The sequence below is a fragment of the Schistocerca cancellata genome, chromosome 2 (assembly GCF_023864275.1).
Source record: "Schistocerca cancellata isolate TAMUIC-IGC-003103 chromosome 2, iqSchCanc2.1, whole genome shotgun sequence".
Taxonomy (NCBI): domain Eukaryota; kingdom Metazoa; phylum Arthropoda; class Insecta; order Orthoptera; family Acrididae; genus Schistocerca; species Schistocerca cancellata.
Genome location: NC_064627.1, coordinates 799597226 through 799613167, shown reverse-complemented (window position 1 = coordinate 799613167; position 15942 = coordinate 799597226). Strand labels below are relative to the sequence as shown.

Sequence of the window (15942 nt, the reverse complement as noted above, 5' to 3'; positions counted from 1 at the left end):
AGAGCCTGGAAGTATGGGACAAACCACTTCATATTTGCTGAACGCCTAACAGAACACAACCACTAGAGAAGAAGACACGAAAATAATTAGAATCAACAATAAAAATCACCTAACCCTGCAAGAAAATTACCACATACAGATAATCAAGGAAAAAAGAAAAACCCTGTTGAATGATCAAGTAAAAATACCAAACAATTCATTGTTTACACTAATAAATAAAATAATGGAATAGCTCTCCCAAAGAGCATTAATATAATAATACCACCCAACGTCTTTTACTCACTTATCCGTGAACCCCTCCACATAACATTGAAAGCAAAAGAAAAATCAGCTGTCACCAAAAGTTTCAACCACTCTCTAACGGCTATTACATTCATATTCAACACACTACAACTTAAACCACCAACTCCCCCCCCCCCCCCCCCCCCCAGCACCACAACATGCACGCACACCATGAATAGAAGTTAGTTTTGAACATACTGTTCATCAAGTTGGCAACATGTAGGTAACAAAAAAACCCAAAGAGGAGGAAACACACAATGAAGTTTACAATGTTAAAAGCACAGTGTTTGAACAAATAGCTGTATCTAGTGGCAAAAGAATTACAACAGTACACCACAGGAAAGAAAGAATCATGGTGAACAGTGTGAAAAAGTTCGGAATACAAAATTGCCCTTATGTTTCGAAAATAAAGTGGTAGTGCAACCTCCAGACTAGATGAGAGGAAACACAGATCACAGCATACTGTAAGTACTTAATTACATAAAAAAACGTGGCATAAACTGTTTGCTAATCTAAAAGTAACAAAACTATCATTATACAACCCACTGAAGGTGCCTTTGCAGCAAGAAAAGGAGGTTTTATTTACAAAACAAGTATTTCTGTGCTTGCTGCGGAGCGTGGCACACAAACGAACTTGGAATACATTTCAGTTTATGTTTTACACAGCACCTTCATTAGCAACAACAATAATATAAAAAGTAGCTGTATCAATAGTTTTCAGAAGATTTATCTAGATTCAATTTGTGTCAATTTTACAGTACATGACTCAGTCCTCTTACATGATTCTTGTACTTCTACTTCTGCATCTATACTATGCAAACCACCGTGGGACCGATGACCTCAGCAGTTTCGTCCCATAAGATTTTACCTTCCCAAACCGCTGTGAAGTGCATGGCAGAGGGTACATCCTGTTGTACAAGTTATTAGGATTTCTTCCCAGTCCATTCACATCTGGAGAGTGGGAAGAAAGATTGCTTGAATGCCTCTGTGTGCATTATAATTAATTTAATCTAATTCTCGCAATCCCTATGCGAGTGATATGTAGGTGGTTGTAGTATATTCTTAGATTTTTAATTTAAAGCTGGTTCTTGAAACTTCATTAGTAGACTTTCTCATGATAGTTTACATCTACCTTCAAAAGTCTGCCAGTTCAGTTCCTTCAGTAACTCTTGACACTTTCCCACGGGTTAACCAAACCTGATACCATTCATGTTGCCCTTCCCTGTATACGTTCAATATCGCCTGTTAGTCCTATCTGGTATGGGTCCCACATACTTGAGCAATATTCTACAACTGGTCGTAGGAGTGATTTGTAACCAGTCTACTTTGTAGACTAACTACTTCTCCAGCATACAATCAATAAACTGAAGTCTACCACCTGCTTTATGCATGACTTAACCAGTGTGATCATTCCATTTCATAGACTACAAAGTGTTACACACAGGTATTTGTATGAGTTGGCCAGTTACAACACTGACTCATTGGCAATATAGTCACAGGATATTATGCTTTTTCATTTTGTGAAGTGCACAATTTTACATTTCTGAAAATTTAAAGCATGTTAATAATTTTTGCACCATTTTAAAATCTTATCAAGATCTGACTGAATACTTATGCAGCTTATTTCAGATAGTACTTCATTATATGCTGATGTCCAAAAATTAAAGCAACACACAAACATTTTGGAAGGATGCATGTATTTTGCGACAAAACAATATAAACAGATGATAGTAAAGTAGAAGCAATGTAAAGAATACAGAACATAAACAACTGTAACACACGTAATGATAGAGAAAAATGTTCTTTTTTCTGACTTAAGGGGGGTAGGACGTCAAACGGGCCGACTTGGAGCAGGAGAGGCACCACAGGACATTTTAATTTCCACTGTCTATACTTTTACAAGTAAATTCATAAAACTTTGTCAGCATGACCAGGAAGGATTCAGGATTCACACTCGTCGCAGCGGAAGTTCAAAAACATAGCAAAATAATTTTTTTTACATGTGAAATTTCATCATTTTTTCACTTACTATTGGCTGCATTTGTTGCTATAGGTACAAAGTGTACCTTCATAAGTAAGAGAGATCGTTTGATGAATTTAGGACAGCATACAAAACATACTTACAGGTGTATGAAACTCTAGAATTTTCCAAATCTATTAAAAACTATGGTAAAAATTGAGATAATTAACTACAAAATTTGATTTTTTTTCTAAACAAAGTTTAAAACAGAGTTTCAGAAACCTGTAAGTATGGTTTGTATGCTGTGCTAAATTCATCAAACGATCTCTCTTACTTATGAAGGTACACTTTGTACCTATAGCAACAAATGCAGCCAATAGTAAGTGAAAAAATGATGAAATTTCACATGTAAAAAAAATTATTTTGCTATGTTTTTGAATTTCCGCTGCGACGAGTGTGAATCCTGAATCCTTCCTGGTCATGCTGACAAAGTTTTATGAATTTACTTGTAAAAGTATAGACAGTGGAAATTAAAATGTCCTGTGGTGCCTCTCCTGCTCCAAGTCGGCCCGTTTGACGTCCTACCCCCGTTAACCGATTTGCCCACTCTGACCATCTCTGGCAGCAATACAGGCCTGTCAACAATGGGGCATGTTGTGAATGATATCACTTTCATGTTGAGGCAACAAGGCACATTCTTCCTGCAGAGCTGCTCGCAAATCTTGGAGAGGGGTTGGTAGATGCTGATGTAATGCATCCCATCCCCTTAAGGCATCCCAGAAATGCTCTGTGGGATTCAAATAGGGAGAGCAAGCAGGCCAGGCCACGTCACACGTGCAGTATCTTCCGTTTTCAAGAAAACATCAACCACCTGTGCTCTGTGAGGTCGAGCATTATCGTCCATCAATACAAAGTCTGGGCCCACAGCACCTCATAACAACCACAAATGAGGTCATAAGATCTCGTCATGATACCTGACCTTGCCGATTTATGAATACAATTTGATGTGGAGGTGGAGTGAATCACTCTCCAGATCAAACTCAGACTTATCTGTGAAAGTAACACTGGCCCACTGTTTGAACACCCAGGTGGCATGTTGTTAATCCCACTCTAGAGGTTCCCTTCCGTGAAGACGCGTCAGAGGTACACATACATCAGGTCTCCAATAATCAAGGGTACTCTGCCGAAGTCTTCTGTACACCTTTTTCCTCGATACAACATGTTCAGTCGATGCTTTGAAGTCAGATGCAATGCATTACCAAGACTGTATCGTCGTGGACTTGTAGTCAAATAATGGTCCTCTCTTTCTGACAGCAGATGTGGTTGACTCTGCCCTGATCTTCAGAATACAGTTTCGATCTCTCTAAACTATTGCCACATCCGAGAAACAACAGAACGACTTTCATTAAGCCATCAGGCCACATCAATTTGCAACTTTCCCATTTCCATTCTTTCTATGGCCGTCCACCACAGCTGTCTGGTAGGCACCTTCTCTGTGCCATGCTGCACCACCTGTGACTATGTACAGCACGATTTGAAAGTGGGACTTCCCAGCAAACACTACCCCATTTGATAGATGCCCTGACAACATAGTTGGCGTGGTGATTTGTTAACTCGAAATCCATCTTCCGTGCCGAACACGATCATACAGACATCTGTTGACCGTTTGCATGATTATATCGTGAATTACACACAAGGCAGAAAAATAGCAGTTTGTTGCTTTAATTTTGGACACCAGTGTAGATAACTGCATATCTGCAAAAAGTCTGAGGTTGCTATTAATACTGTCTGCAAGGTGACTAACACAGAACATGAACAGCAACACACTTCCCTGGGGCACACCTGAGGTTACTTCTACATCTGATGATGCTTCTCCATCCAAGATAACATGCTGTGTCCTCACTACAAGCAAGTCCTCACTACAGTCACAAATTTCACTTGATACCCCATATGATCATACTTTTGACAATAAGCGTAGCTGTGGTACTGAGTAAAAGGCTTTTTGGAAATCCCGACATACTGCATCTCCCTGATTGCCTTGATGTAAAACTTTCACCATGTCATATGAGAAAAGTGCAAGGTGGGTTTCCCATGATCGACGTTTTTGGAATCAATGCTGGATGGCATAGAGGAGGTCATTCTGTTCCAGATAACCGATTATGTTTGAGCTCAGGTTATGTTCTAAGATTCTGTAACAAACTGATGTCAAGGAAATTGGATCACTTTTAGTACCCTTCTTGTTGTGGCCTGTGGTTTTTTCCCAAGAACTGGGCATGATTCCTCCCCCCTCCTCCCCCCCCCCCTTGCTCCCCGAGGGATCTATGGTAGCAGGGATTCCACTGGGCCCCAGAGATTTGTTCAAAATTTTAATGTTTTCAATTGTTTCTCAACACCACTGACATTAACACTTCCCTCACCAATATTTTCAGTGGTACAAGGATTAAATTGGGGCAATTTTCCTGGGTTTTCCTTTGTACATGAACATTTGAAATGGAATGAAACATTTTAGCTTTTGTTTCACTGCTCTCAATTAAAGTTCCTGTCTCATTTGCTTCGGACTGGACATTCATTTTTGTGCTACTAATAGCCTTTACACACAGCCAGAATTTCTTTGGGTTTTGTGAAAGATCATTTTACAATATTCTGCTACAGTCACTGAAGGCATCACACATTGTTCTCTCCACAGTCAAACACACTTCATTCAGCATCTCTCTATCTAGCCCTATGCTTTGTTTTACACCTATTATACGGTAATCTCTGTTTCTTTACAGGGACTGTATCCCAATAAGGTTCCTTGCCATTATAAACTGTTCTACTGGGTACATATCTAACCAGTGCGTGGCCAATTATTCTTCTGAACTTCAGCTGTAGTTCCTCTTCATGCTCCTGCCCTGTGCTGAAGGTTTTAAGTTCCTCATTGAGATGTGACACTACTGATTTTTCATCCAGTTTACTGAACATGAATATCTTTCCTATTGTTTTAGTTGACCTCTTTACTTTGGTAATCATTAGTGCCACAACAGCATCATGGTCACTGATACCAGTTTCGCCGTAGAAATTTTCAAAGAAGTTAGGTATACTTGTTGCCATTGGATTCAACATTTTCCATCAAGAGTGGTGTTCTGAACTATCTGTTGTAGGTAGTTTTCAGAGGCATTTAGTAATGTTCCACAGAATGTCTTGTCACATCCACCACTAACAAAACTGTATTTCTTCCAATTGATTGTTGGGTGATTAAAGTCTCCACCGATGATTACAGTACGATTTGGGAACTTATGTACAAGTGAACTGAGGTTGTCTTTCAAGTTTTCGGTAACATCAGGAGATGAGCCTGGTTGGCAATAGAAGGATCCAATTATTTTATGCCCACCCCTGATACTGAATCTTGCCCAAACAATCTCACATGAAGCTTCAATTTCTGTGGATTTGAGTTTCTTGTCTACTGTGACAAATACACCACCTATATTTCCCATTTGCCTGTCCTTCTGATAGAAAAGCTTTACCCAGAAATCTTACTGCTGTCAATTTCAGGTTTCAATCAGCTTTCTGTACCTAGTATTATGTGAGCTTCAGTGCTTTTCAGAAGTGCCTCAAAACTCTGGCACTCTGTTGTAAGTGCTTTGGCAGTTAACCATTAGGATTGTAATATTCTCATCTTTGGGAAGGATTTCTTTCGGTCTTCGACTGATATTTCTGGGATTTCTACAGCTATCATGATCTGGATTGGATGGAGAGCAGCTTAATCTAAAAAAAAAAAAAAAAAAACAACCTTGTGTGCACCCCACACCGAGTCAGCTACCTGAGTAGCAGCCTCTGATGTGTAATGCACACCTGACCCATTTAGCGGACCCTACAGTTCTCAACACTATGGCGCAAGTCCACAAAGTCGCAACCTAGTTTGTCACAGATCCTTAGATGTCCGTGGTGCAGTCCTCCTATTCAGAACCCAACAGCCACGATCAGTTCTAGAGACAATGCTGCAACTTGTGAGCTTCGTTGACACTCAATGTGCAAGGGTGGTCTTCTCAACCTACTCTGTCAGTCGCTGGAATGATCGAAGAATGACTAAGCCCAGACGACAGGCATTGTTTATTCCAATGTGTGTCACAATCTGCAGCTGGTTGCACCTTGTTCTCTCAATGGCTGCTGGAATAGCCTCTTCAACATGTTGAATGAAGCCCCCAGGCATAAACTGCACCTGGTGTCCTTTCCTGTCATTTCCCAACTTGTTGGAATAAGTTCTGGAATATGAAACTGTCACTTTTCAAGGTCTATAGTCACGTGAATTGTGGAGAATTAGTTTACATCAATGAAAATAATGACCATGATTTTCTTTGTTTATATTTCATTCGGTTTAACACTAACAATTAATTACTGTTTGCACCACCAACAGAAACTAAATTCTACTATCTATTCTTAATAAAATAATGGATCATTCACATTCACACAAGAGGAAAAGAATTGGGAGTGGACTCCTGACAATTTTACATGTTAAACTGACTACTTGTTAACCCTCGGCCCTTGTGACCACACCAACTTCCGTTTATAAATGCTGTTTTTTTATTTATGTATAAAGGAAGATAAATCATTTCTCAAAACAGTGAATCTGGAAAATGATTTGGCACACTTCCTGAAAGTTCTATAAATTTCTGTTTCACTGTAAGACAGAGAGCATCGAGATATCTTCTGACGTGATTTAAGCAAAATGTGTGGCAGATCCCAGATTTTGCTTGTGCCTCCCTTCTGTCTGGCTGTCTCTTTATTGGAGTCAAAGGGACCAAACTGTGAGATCATATGTCCTTTCATCCTATACATATCGAACCAAGAATAATCCTCAGAGGAAGGATACAAAAGGCAAATCCGGGGAAGCCTGACTGTATCCAAGATACAGTAAGACAGAGATAAAATCAAGGAGAAGGAGGAGGGGAGTGAGAGGGATAAGGTGGGCGAGCCATTCCGCTCAGAATGCACTTGGGAGGCACAGTATGCGGTGGGAGATGCACCCTCTGCATCTAACCAGCATTACCTCACCAATCATTACCCCCAAGAAAATGAGCAGCACAGATATGATAAAATTTTATGAAAGACAAAACATTAAAAATGACAAACATAAGGGACTAAGGAGAATAAAAAGGTGGGAATTGTAGAGGCCAGGCCAAACAACCGTGCAAGAGCCGCCATGGGTCTCCTGGGCCAGAGCAGGTGAGGGGTGCCCTTCCAACCCCTCATGTGGTCAATGAGGCCAAAGTGCTCCACCTCACAGAGACTAGTAGAAACCACTTTCGCAGGTGAAACATAAAACCAGTTCAAAATTATTTAAATGGATAGATAAAAAAAAATCTACTCACCAAGCAGCGGCAGAACATACACATAAAAGACGGTTGTCACTGGCAACTTTTGGAGCCAGTGGCGGCTCCTTCAGGTGAAAGGGTTGAATGGCAAGGAAGAGCAGTGAAGGAAAAGGACTGGAGAGGTATAGGAAAAGGGGTAGATTTCAGTAAAGTTACCCAGAACCGTAGGTTCTACACTTCTCCAGTCCTTTTCCTTCACCCCTCTTCCTTTCCCTTCAACCTTTCTGCTTGAAGGAGAAGCCACAGGCTCCGAAAGCTAGCCAAATACGACTGTTCTTTGTGTGTGTGTTCTGCCACCGATTGGTGAGTAGATTTTTCATCTATGCAATTAAATAATTTTATCATTAATTGATTGTTTTCGTTGTTATAAAACCAGTTCAGCCACTTTCGTGTCATCTGCTAACACCAGAGATAGTGTGTCCGGAAGTTTAAGGTATCACTGCAAAGCAGCCAAATTTGGGTCGGCTAACAGAAGAAATACTACACTTGACCGATGAAAGAAGAAAGTACAAAAATGTTCAGAGAAATTCAGGAATACAGAAACACAAGTCAGTGAGGAATGAAATAACTAAGAAGTGCTGGGAAGCTAAGATGAAATGGCTACACGAAAAGTGTGAAGAAATCAAAAAAAGATACGATCGTCGGAAGGACTGACTCAGCATATAGTAACATCAAACCTTTGGTGAAATTAAAAGCAAGGTGGTAACATTAAGAGTGCAATGGGAATTCCACTGTTACATGCAGAAGACATATCAGATAGGTGGAAAGAGTACACTGAACACCTCTATGAGGATGCAGATGAGTCTGATGTGATAGAAGAAGAAACCAGTATAGATTTAAAGGAGATAGGGTATCCAGCACTAGAATCAGAATATAAAAGAGAAAGGATAGATAATATTCCATCACAATGTCTAAAATTATTGGGGAAAGTGCCAACAAAACAGCTATTCATGTTGGTGTGTAGAATGTACGAGTCTGGCGACATACCAACTGACATTCAGAAAAATATCATCCACACAATTCCGAAGGCTGCGAGTGCTGACAAGTGCAGGTATTATTGCACAATCAGCCCGTGCATCCAAGTTACTGACAAGTATAATATACAAAAGTATGGAAAAGGAAATTGAGGATGTGTTAGATGACTAACAGTTTGGCTTTAGGAAAGGTAAAGGTGCCACAGGATCAATTCTGATGTTACAGTTGATAATGTAAGCAAGACTAAAGAAAAATCAAGACATGTACATTGGATTTGTGACCTGGAAGAAGCATTTAACAGTGTAATATGGTGCAAGATGTTCGGAGTTCTGAGAAAATAGGGGTAAGTAGTATACAAGATGTACAAGAGCCAAGAGGGAATAATGAGAGCAGACGACCAAGAACAAAGTGCTTGGATTAAAAATGGTGTAAGACAGGGATGCAGTCTTTCATCCCTACTGTTCAATCCGTACATCGAAAAAGTAATTATGGAAATAAAAGAAAGGGTAAGGAGTGGAATTAAAATTCAAGGTGAAAGGATATCAATGACACGATTCGCTGATGACATTGCTATCTTGAGTGAAAGTGAAGAAGAATTACATGATCTGCTGAATGGAATGGACACACTAATGAATACAAAATATGGATTGAGAGCAAATGAAAAAAGATAAAAGTAACGAGAAGTAGCAGAAATGAGAACAGCAAGAAACTTAACATCAGGATTGATGGTCATGAAGTAGACGAAGTTAAGGAATTCTGGTAACCTAGGAAACAAAATAACCAATGACTGATGGAGCAAGGAGGGCATCAAAAGCAGACTAGCACTGGCAAAATGGGCAAGAGAAGTCTACTAGTATCAAAAATAGATATTAATTTGAGGAAGAAATTTCTGAGAATGTACGTTTGGAGCACAGCATTGTGTGATAGTGAAACACAGACAGGAAAAACTGGAACAGAAGACAATCTAAAAGTAAGTGGACTGGCAAGGTAAGGAATGAATTGGTACTGTGCAGAATCAGAGAGGAAAGGAATATGTGGAAAACACTGAAAACAAGAAGGTACAGTATGATAGGACACCTGTTAAGACATGGAATAACTTCCATGGTACTAGAGGGAGTGTAGAAAAAAAAAAAAAACACTGTAGAGGAAGCGGAAGACAGAGATTTAAATACATCCAGCAAATAATCGAGGGCATAGGTTGCATGTGCTACTCTGAGATGAAGAGGTTGGAACAGGAGAGGAATTCGTGGCGGGTCGCATCAAACCAGTTGGAAGACTGTTTAAAAAAAAAAAAGCAGGATGTGGGCCACTGTCAGGTGGGCACCACATTAGCAGTAAGGTGGGCGTTCACATCAATCATGGGTCATCCAAGTATGACCAACATGTAGACAACAAACGACAGTGTATTCCCTGCGAGAAGTGTGAAGGGAGGACTGCCACATGGTTGTGTTCTCCCTTATTGCAATCAGTTTGTTTGGGGAGTCCAGGCTGGACAATTCTGAGTTCCAGATCTCTAACAACTGATGGCATAGAGTCAACCGAAGGACTAGTTTTGGAACAAGTCTTCCAGTTCATATTCAAATGAATTTTAATTTGAATGTGGGTCAATCTATATCAAACAGGTCAATCTATATCAAGAAGACTGATTTTTTAAGTGTCACCACCTAACCATGCCCAAACTGAATGAAATTTTTCCACAAATGTTCCCTACAGAATTTAAATTCAGTTGTGCAAAATCTGAGTTCAAGATAATATAAAAATGAAATTTGAACCAGCTGTAGAATTTTTTTGCTCCTCACATTGTTTCAAGCAATTGTGCAATTTTTGAACCATTTTGTGATGTCAACTGTTTATTTTTTTAAAGTGAAGTGTACTAGTGCTTTTAGTAATTACCAAGAGAAATTACTTATTAATTTTACTGCAATCCAGCAGTTATTTGCAAGTATTCGAGAGTTATCAATATGTAAGCATGCCATTCTCCCCCCCCCCCCCCCCAAATCAGATTTGTGGATACTTAAATGTATCATTGCTAAATATTATCATCTACATGAAAAGCATGGATTATTACTTAAAAGGATAGCTTACTATTCACCACATATCGAGTAGCAGACAGGCACATCAATAAAAGATAATATTAGGAGCATTCCCCTAATCCCTCACATGGAAAGCAAAATACAGAGAAAGAACAGTAATTAACCACTTGAAAACTGATCCCAACATTATAACCCTACGCGCTAACAACCATTCTGCCACTGTGGTTAGGAGCTGAAGGGTTACCTGGCAGAGGGATTCTGTCACTGTCAGTTACCTTCACCCACAAGCTTTGCCACAGTGACCCCATTTCAGAAATCCAACAGGACCTCCATCGTTTGGCAAATCCATAGGTCCATCACAGAACCTCTCCCCTGGGCATCTCCCTCTTCACCCGCACCATTCCCCGCACTCCCTTCTTCTACATGGTAACTCTGACTAACTATATCCTCACCCTCAATTACTTGTTCTTTGAAGGATATTCATGGTCCATCTAAAAAATTCCTTCATAAACACACAGAATCCCAAACCACTCACCCAGTTTGGGCTTATTGATGACATCTTTATGACCTGGATCAATTGTGAGAACGCCCTATCCACATTCCACCAAAACCTAAACACCTCCGTCCACATTAACTTCATGTGATCCTCCTCATTCTAACACATCACCTTCTTTGGCGTCTGTCTCCATGTCAACGATGGCTACATCAGTACCTCAGTCCACATCAAGTCTATTAGCCACCACCATACCTTCCTTCAACAGCTGCCCCCACTGCACATCCTTCTACACAACAAAGGCACCTGTGATCATTGCTTCTGTAGTGATGAGCAGGTCCTTTCAAAATATGCCAAAGGTCTCACTGCAGCCGTCATAGACTGAAATTGCCCTCCTCACTTTGTCCAGAAATATGTCTCCTGCGCACCGTCTTCCTAGCCATCTAGCATGCCTTCTGTCTTGCCACAATGAGCATTCCCCTCATGACTCAGCACCAGCTAGGATTGTAGCAACTAAATCACATCCTTCGTCAGGATTTCGACTATCTCTAGTCATGCCCTGAATTGAGAAATACCTTCCCCACCCCTCCTTAAGTGGTATACCATTGCCTACCCAACTTACACAATATCCTTCACTCTTCCTATTACAACCCTGCTGTCTGTCCCTTGGCCCATGGCTCATATCCCTGCAATAGACATAGATCTGAGACCTTCCAATACATCCTCCCACTAGCATTTATTCCATTTCTGTCACATGCATCTGCTACCCCATGAAAGCCAGCATCACATGTGAAAGCAGCTGCATATCTACCAACTTAGCTGCAACCAGTATGCTGCATTTTACATGAGCATGACCACTAACAAGCTGTCTGTCCACGTGAATGGCCATCGTCAAATCATGGCCAGGAGACAGCTGGACTACCCAGCTGCTGAGACTGCCAACCAGAATGATGTGCTTGACATAGATAACTGCTCTGCAGCCTGGATTCTCTCACCAACACCAGATTTTCTGAATTGTGCAGATGGGAACTCTCCCGGCAACATATACTTCACTACTGTCACCCTCCCTCCCTTCACAACCTTTAATATTCCCTGTTCTCCACTTGTCTATACTCTTCCCTGCTCCCAATCCAGTCCTACACACACTTTCTATCCCACCAGTGCACCTGCATGGTCCATTTTCCTTCTTTATTCTTCTCCCCCTCGCTAAAATGATGGTTTGTGTATGTTTGGTAATAATATTTTCAAGTTCATTTTTTTAGTGTTATCTGGAGGGTCTCGAAAACAAGCAACACCCTTTCCGGTACAAATACATGTGGTCTTTCCAATAAAACAAAAAGTAAGAAAATAGGAGGTGATAATATTTATATACATAAACAACATCAAATTAAGCATAAATATTATGCAAGAAGTTTTAATGTCATGTTAACATATCAATAACTTCTAGAATAGGCAAATAACTGCTGCAATCAATACACTCGGTAACAAGTAACTTCTCTATGGTGTTAAAAAAATATTTCAGCCACAAAACTGTCACAAAAAATTGGCACCACTGTTTTAATTCTAACTTTGACCTTTGTGGGTGGGGGTGAGGGTGGCAGGGTGAGGGGAGGAAGGCTAATAGGAATTCAATATGAATTAAAGGGCATATCCTATCCTGATTGTTGCTTTGCCATTCAATAAGCAAATTATAAAAATGTATTCACACTGAAGGTAAACTTTCTTGTTGTTTAGTACTCCATTCTAAAATACTTTAAAATAAGTTTAGATAGACTAGAAGACATGTGCTTATTTTCTCTCTTCAGTATTTGAGATATTGAAGGGAATTAAAGATCAGGGAGAAGAAATAAAAATTTGCAGTTTGTTGATGATACTGCAACTCTATTAAAGACATCAAAGATCTTGGAAGGGCAGTTGAATGGAATAGACAGTGTCTTGAAACGAGGATATAAGATGATCACTAACAAAAGCAAAATGATGGTAATGGAATGAAATCTAATTAAATCAGATGAAGCTGAGATTAGGAAACAGTAATAGATGACTTCTGCTGCTTGAGCAGTAAAATAGGATGGCTGAAGTAGAGAGAGCACAAAATGTAGAGCGACAATGACAAGAAGATTATTTTAGAAGAAAAGAAATTCATTAACATTATGTTTAAATTTAAGTGCCAGGAAATGTTTTCAGAAGCCATTTCTTTGGAGTGTAGCCTTGTACAGAAGTGAAACTGGACAATACACAGTTCAGACAAGAAGACAATAGAAGCTTTTGAAATGTGGTGCTACAGAAAATTGCTGAGGGTGCTGTGTGTGTGTGCAGTGGGGTTATTGGGAGTTAAAACTGTAGAGGGAGATCAAGGCTGAATACAGAAGCAGGATCAAACAGATGTAGGTTACAATAATTATTCAGCAAAGAAGAGGGCTGTACAGCATAGAGTACCATAGAGAGCAGCATCAACGCAGCCTTCAGACTAAAGATAACAACAACAACAACAACAACAATTTAAGTCTGGTATAGCTTCTTGACTCATTCAATAGCTCAAAGATTAACCTAAGTCAGCACAAGGTTTCAATTCTCTTATTGAAAGAGTTATCATAACCAGAAGACTTTACCATTTTCAGAGACCTGAAGATTAAAACTGCCTTGAGTCATTTTGTTTTAACTAATGCATCAATGGCAAACACACTGCTAGAGTAAATCACTCAATTATTTTCATGCGTCATTTCTACCACAGCTCCCTCTCATCTATCAAAAATTTGTTTCCTACTTATAATGCTCCATATAAGATTAATTTCAGGGGGGCTTTTTCATGTAAAAAATGGCTTTATTTCTTTTATTAAAGTAGCAGTTTGGATCTTACAATATGGGTGGATCTCACTGTTTATCTGTGCTTCCTCTTTGTTTCTGTTTACTGTTATCCTGAGTTTTTCAGTATAAAACATGCTCCATATATATGTTTGAGAGTTTTCCAACTTACAGTGACTGCTTTCTAAATCACTTGCCAGTGTTCTTTATATATAATCACTTTAAAAATCTTGCATGGATATCTAGTTAGCATTTTTTAAAGCTGATAAGTAGGTAGTGCCACCAGTATGTGACCATCATGCTTAAATGATGGTTTATTTACTCCACTCAACAGTTTGTTGACTTTTTTTCGGGGGGAGGGGGGGGGGGGGCAGATTCAAGTTTCCTTCCTCGAAAATTTCTTCACTTTGTGAAAGTGCAAAATTACTCTAGAGGATCCTACTGAGTGGAAAGGAAAATATTTAATTGCAACTGTCAGATTTGTGGCTCAAGAGCTGTTATAGCAAGGTAATTGAACAATGTAATAAGTAGTTGCCTTCTTGACTTATTTGTATGTAGCAATCACTGATATTTTTCTGAGAAACTGAATCAAGTGCACGTTCATAAAGTATAAGTCAAGCATACTTGTAAAAAAAAAAGTTAATGTTTCACAAACTTTCATTCTGCCAGCTATCCTCTTTCACAAATGAAAGATACTGTGAAACGGAATAATATATATTTCCTTTGTATGTCATAGTTTAATAAATTATTATGTAAAATCTGACTTAACAACAGCTGGGATTACAGGATTTTCTGGGGATATTTGCCACATACACTGGATTGCAGTTGTGTGTTTCACTTGCATTATTTACATAGATTTCAGTTTGATGCCAAAATGAATCTGTAGTGTCAGCTAAAGAGTTTTTATTCAATGTTTCTCAGAGCTTCAAAAATGAAATTCAAACGGCCGATTAAAGCAATGTGAAGATTACAATTAAAACTAACATTATACACACAGAAATATTGTGAATGTGAAACTATTTGTTAAATATTACTTTCATGCAAGTACACCGAAATTCAAATTATTCTCAAACGCACATAATAATTTGTCAAAGCTTACAGCATACACAAACACAATGCCATTCAACATAGCTTTACATATTATCGTAATACCACCGTGTAAAATAGCTTCTAATGCAGAAAACAAATTTTACTTCTTTACCTATGCTGATTCTCTCCTACCAATCGGCACAAATCAGAATCTTACGTTTTTCATTCTGAATTAATTGGTAACATCGCGTACAGTTTCATCAAGTTTCGCCAAACACAAGCACAATCATAATATATCGTCCCCAAATACCATCGGCATTACGATAGACCTGCAGTACGCGCACCCATGTCTTCCATCTATCCCGCCGTTCAAAGCATGCTTCATACACTCCATGCACGAAGACATGCATGCGCGCTTCATGAAACGTTAATCCCCAGCAACTACTGAAATTTTTGTCTCCTAAATTAGATACAGTATAAATTACAGCCTTCGTTAAGTTAAAAATAGCTTGTGAGGCATTTACCAGATTCTTCAGAAATATACTCACCGAGATAACAATAGGCACGCTAACATAGCTATTATGACATCTTATGGCCAATGTAACACAAAATTTACAAATCGATTCCACCGTCGTCATTAATTTTAGTACCAACATATAAGTACAAAAGTAGAACAACAACATCGCCTTAATACTCTTTATCATAGAAAATTATCATATACTACAGTTTTAAAAGAATTTCTCTTCTTTCGTAGTTATATTAATACCCATGTACCTTGTGACCGGCGATCTTCCGTATGTTGAAAATAAATTTCTAGACAGAGCATCAATATTTTTTGACTATCCAACACAAATAATTTTGTTGTCCACATTTTCGTTCAACGTAACACGTAGTTTAGTGAGTTTTGCAGGGATCTGATACATTGTGGCTCAATTACCAACGTTAATGACAAAAGAGTACCAGCTGCTCACAAGGCTTTTGTGGTGGTACTTGATGAGGTGCGCATTTTTTTTTTTT

The 15942-nt window shown here is 39.2% G+C and overlaps 1 protein-coding gene across 5 annotated transcripts in view; it reads right to left on the bottom strand.

Moving 5' to 3' along the window:
• LOC126162655 (tubulin monoglutamylase TTLL4-like) overlaps positions 1 to 15919 on the bottom strand; it is a 246392-nt gene extending 230473 nt beyond the window's left edge. For 3 of the 5 annotated variants that reach the window (XR_007535095.1, XM_049919293.1, XM_049919296.1), the window contains exon 1: positions 15700 to 15919. The gene's annotated coding sequence lies outside the window, so the exon portion shown is untranslated. Of the gene's footprint in view, positions 1 to 15097; positions 15335 to 15473; positions 15621 to 15699 lie in introns of those variants that run through there. The other 2 variants (XM_049919294.1, XM_049919295.1) reach the window with 2 other exon arrangements.
• Positions 15920 to 15942: the final 23 nt, after the last annotated feature.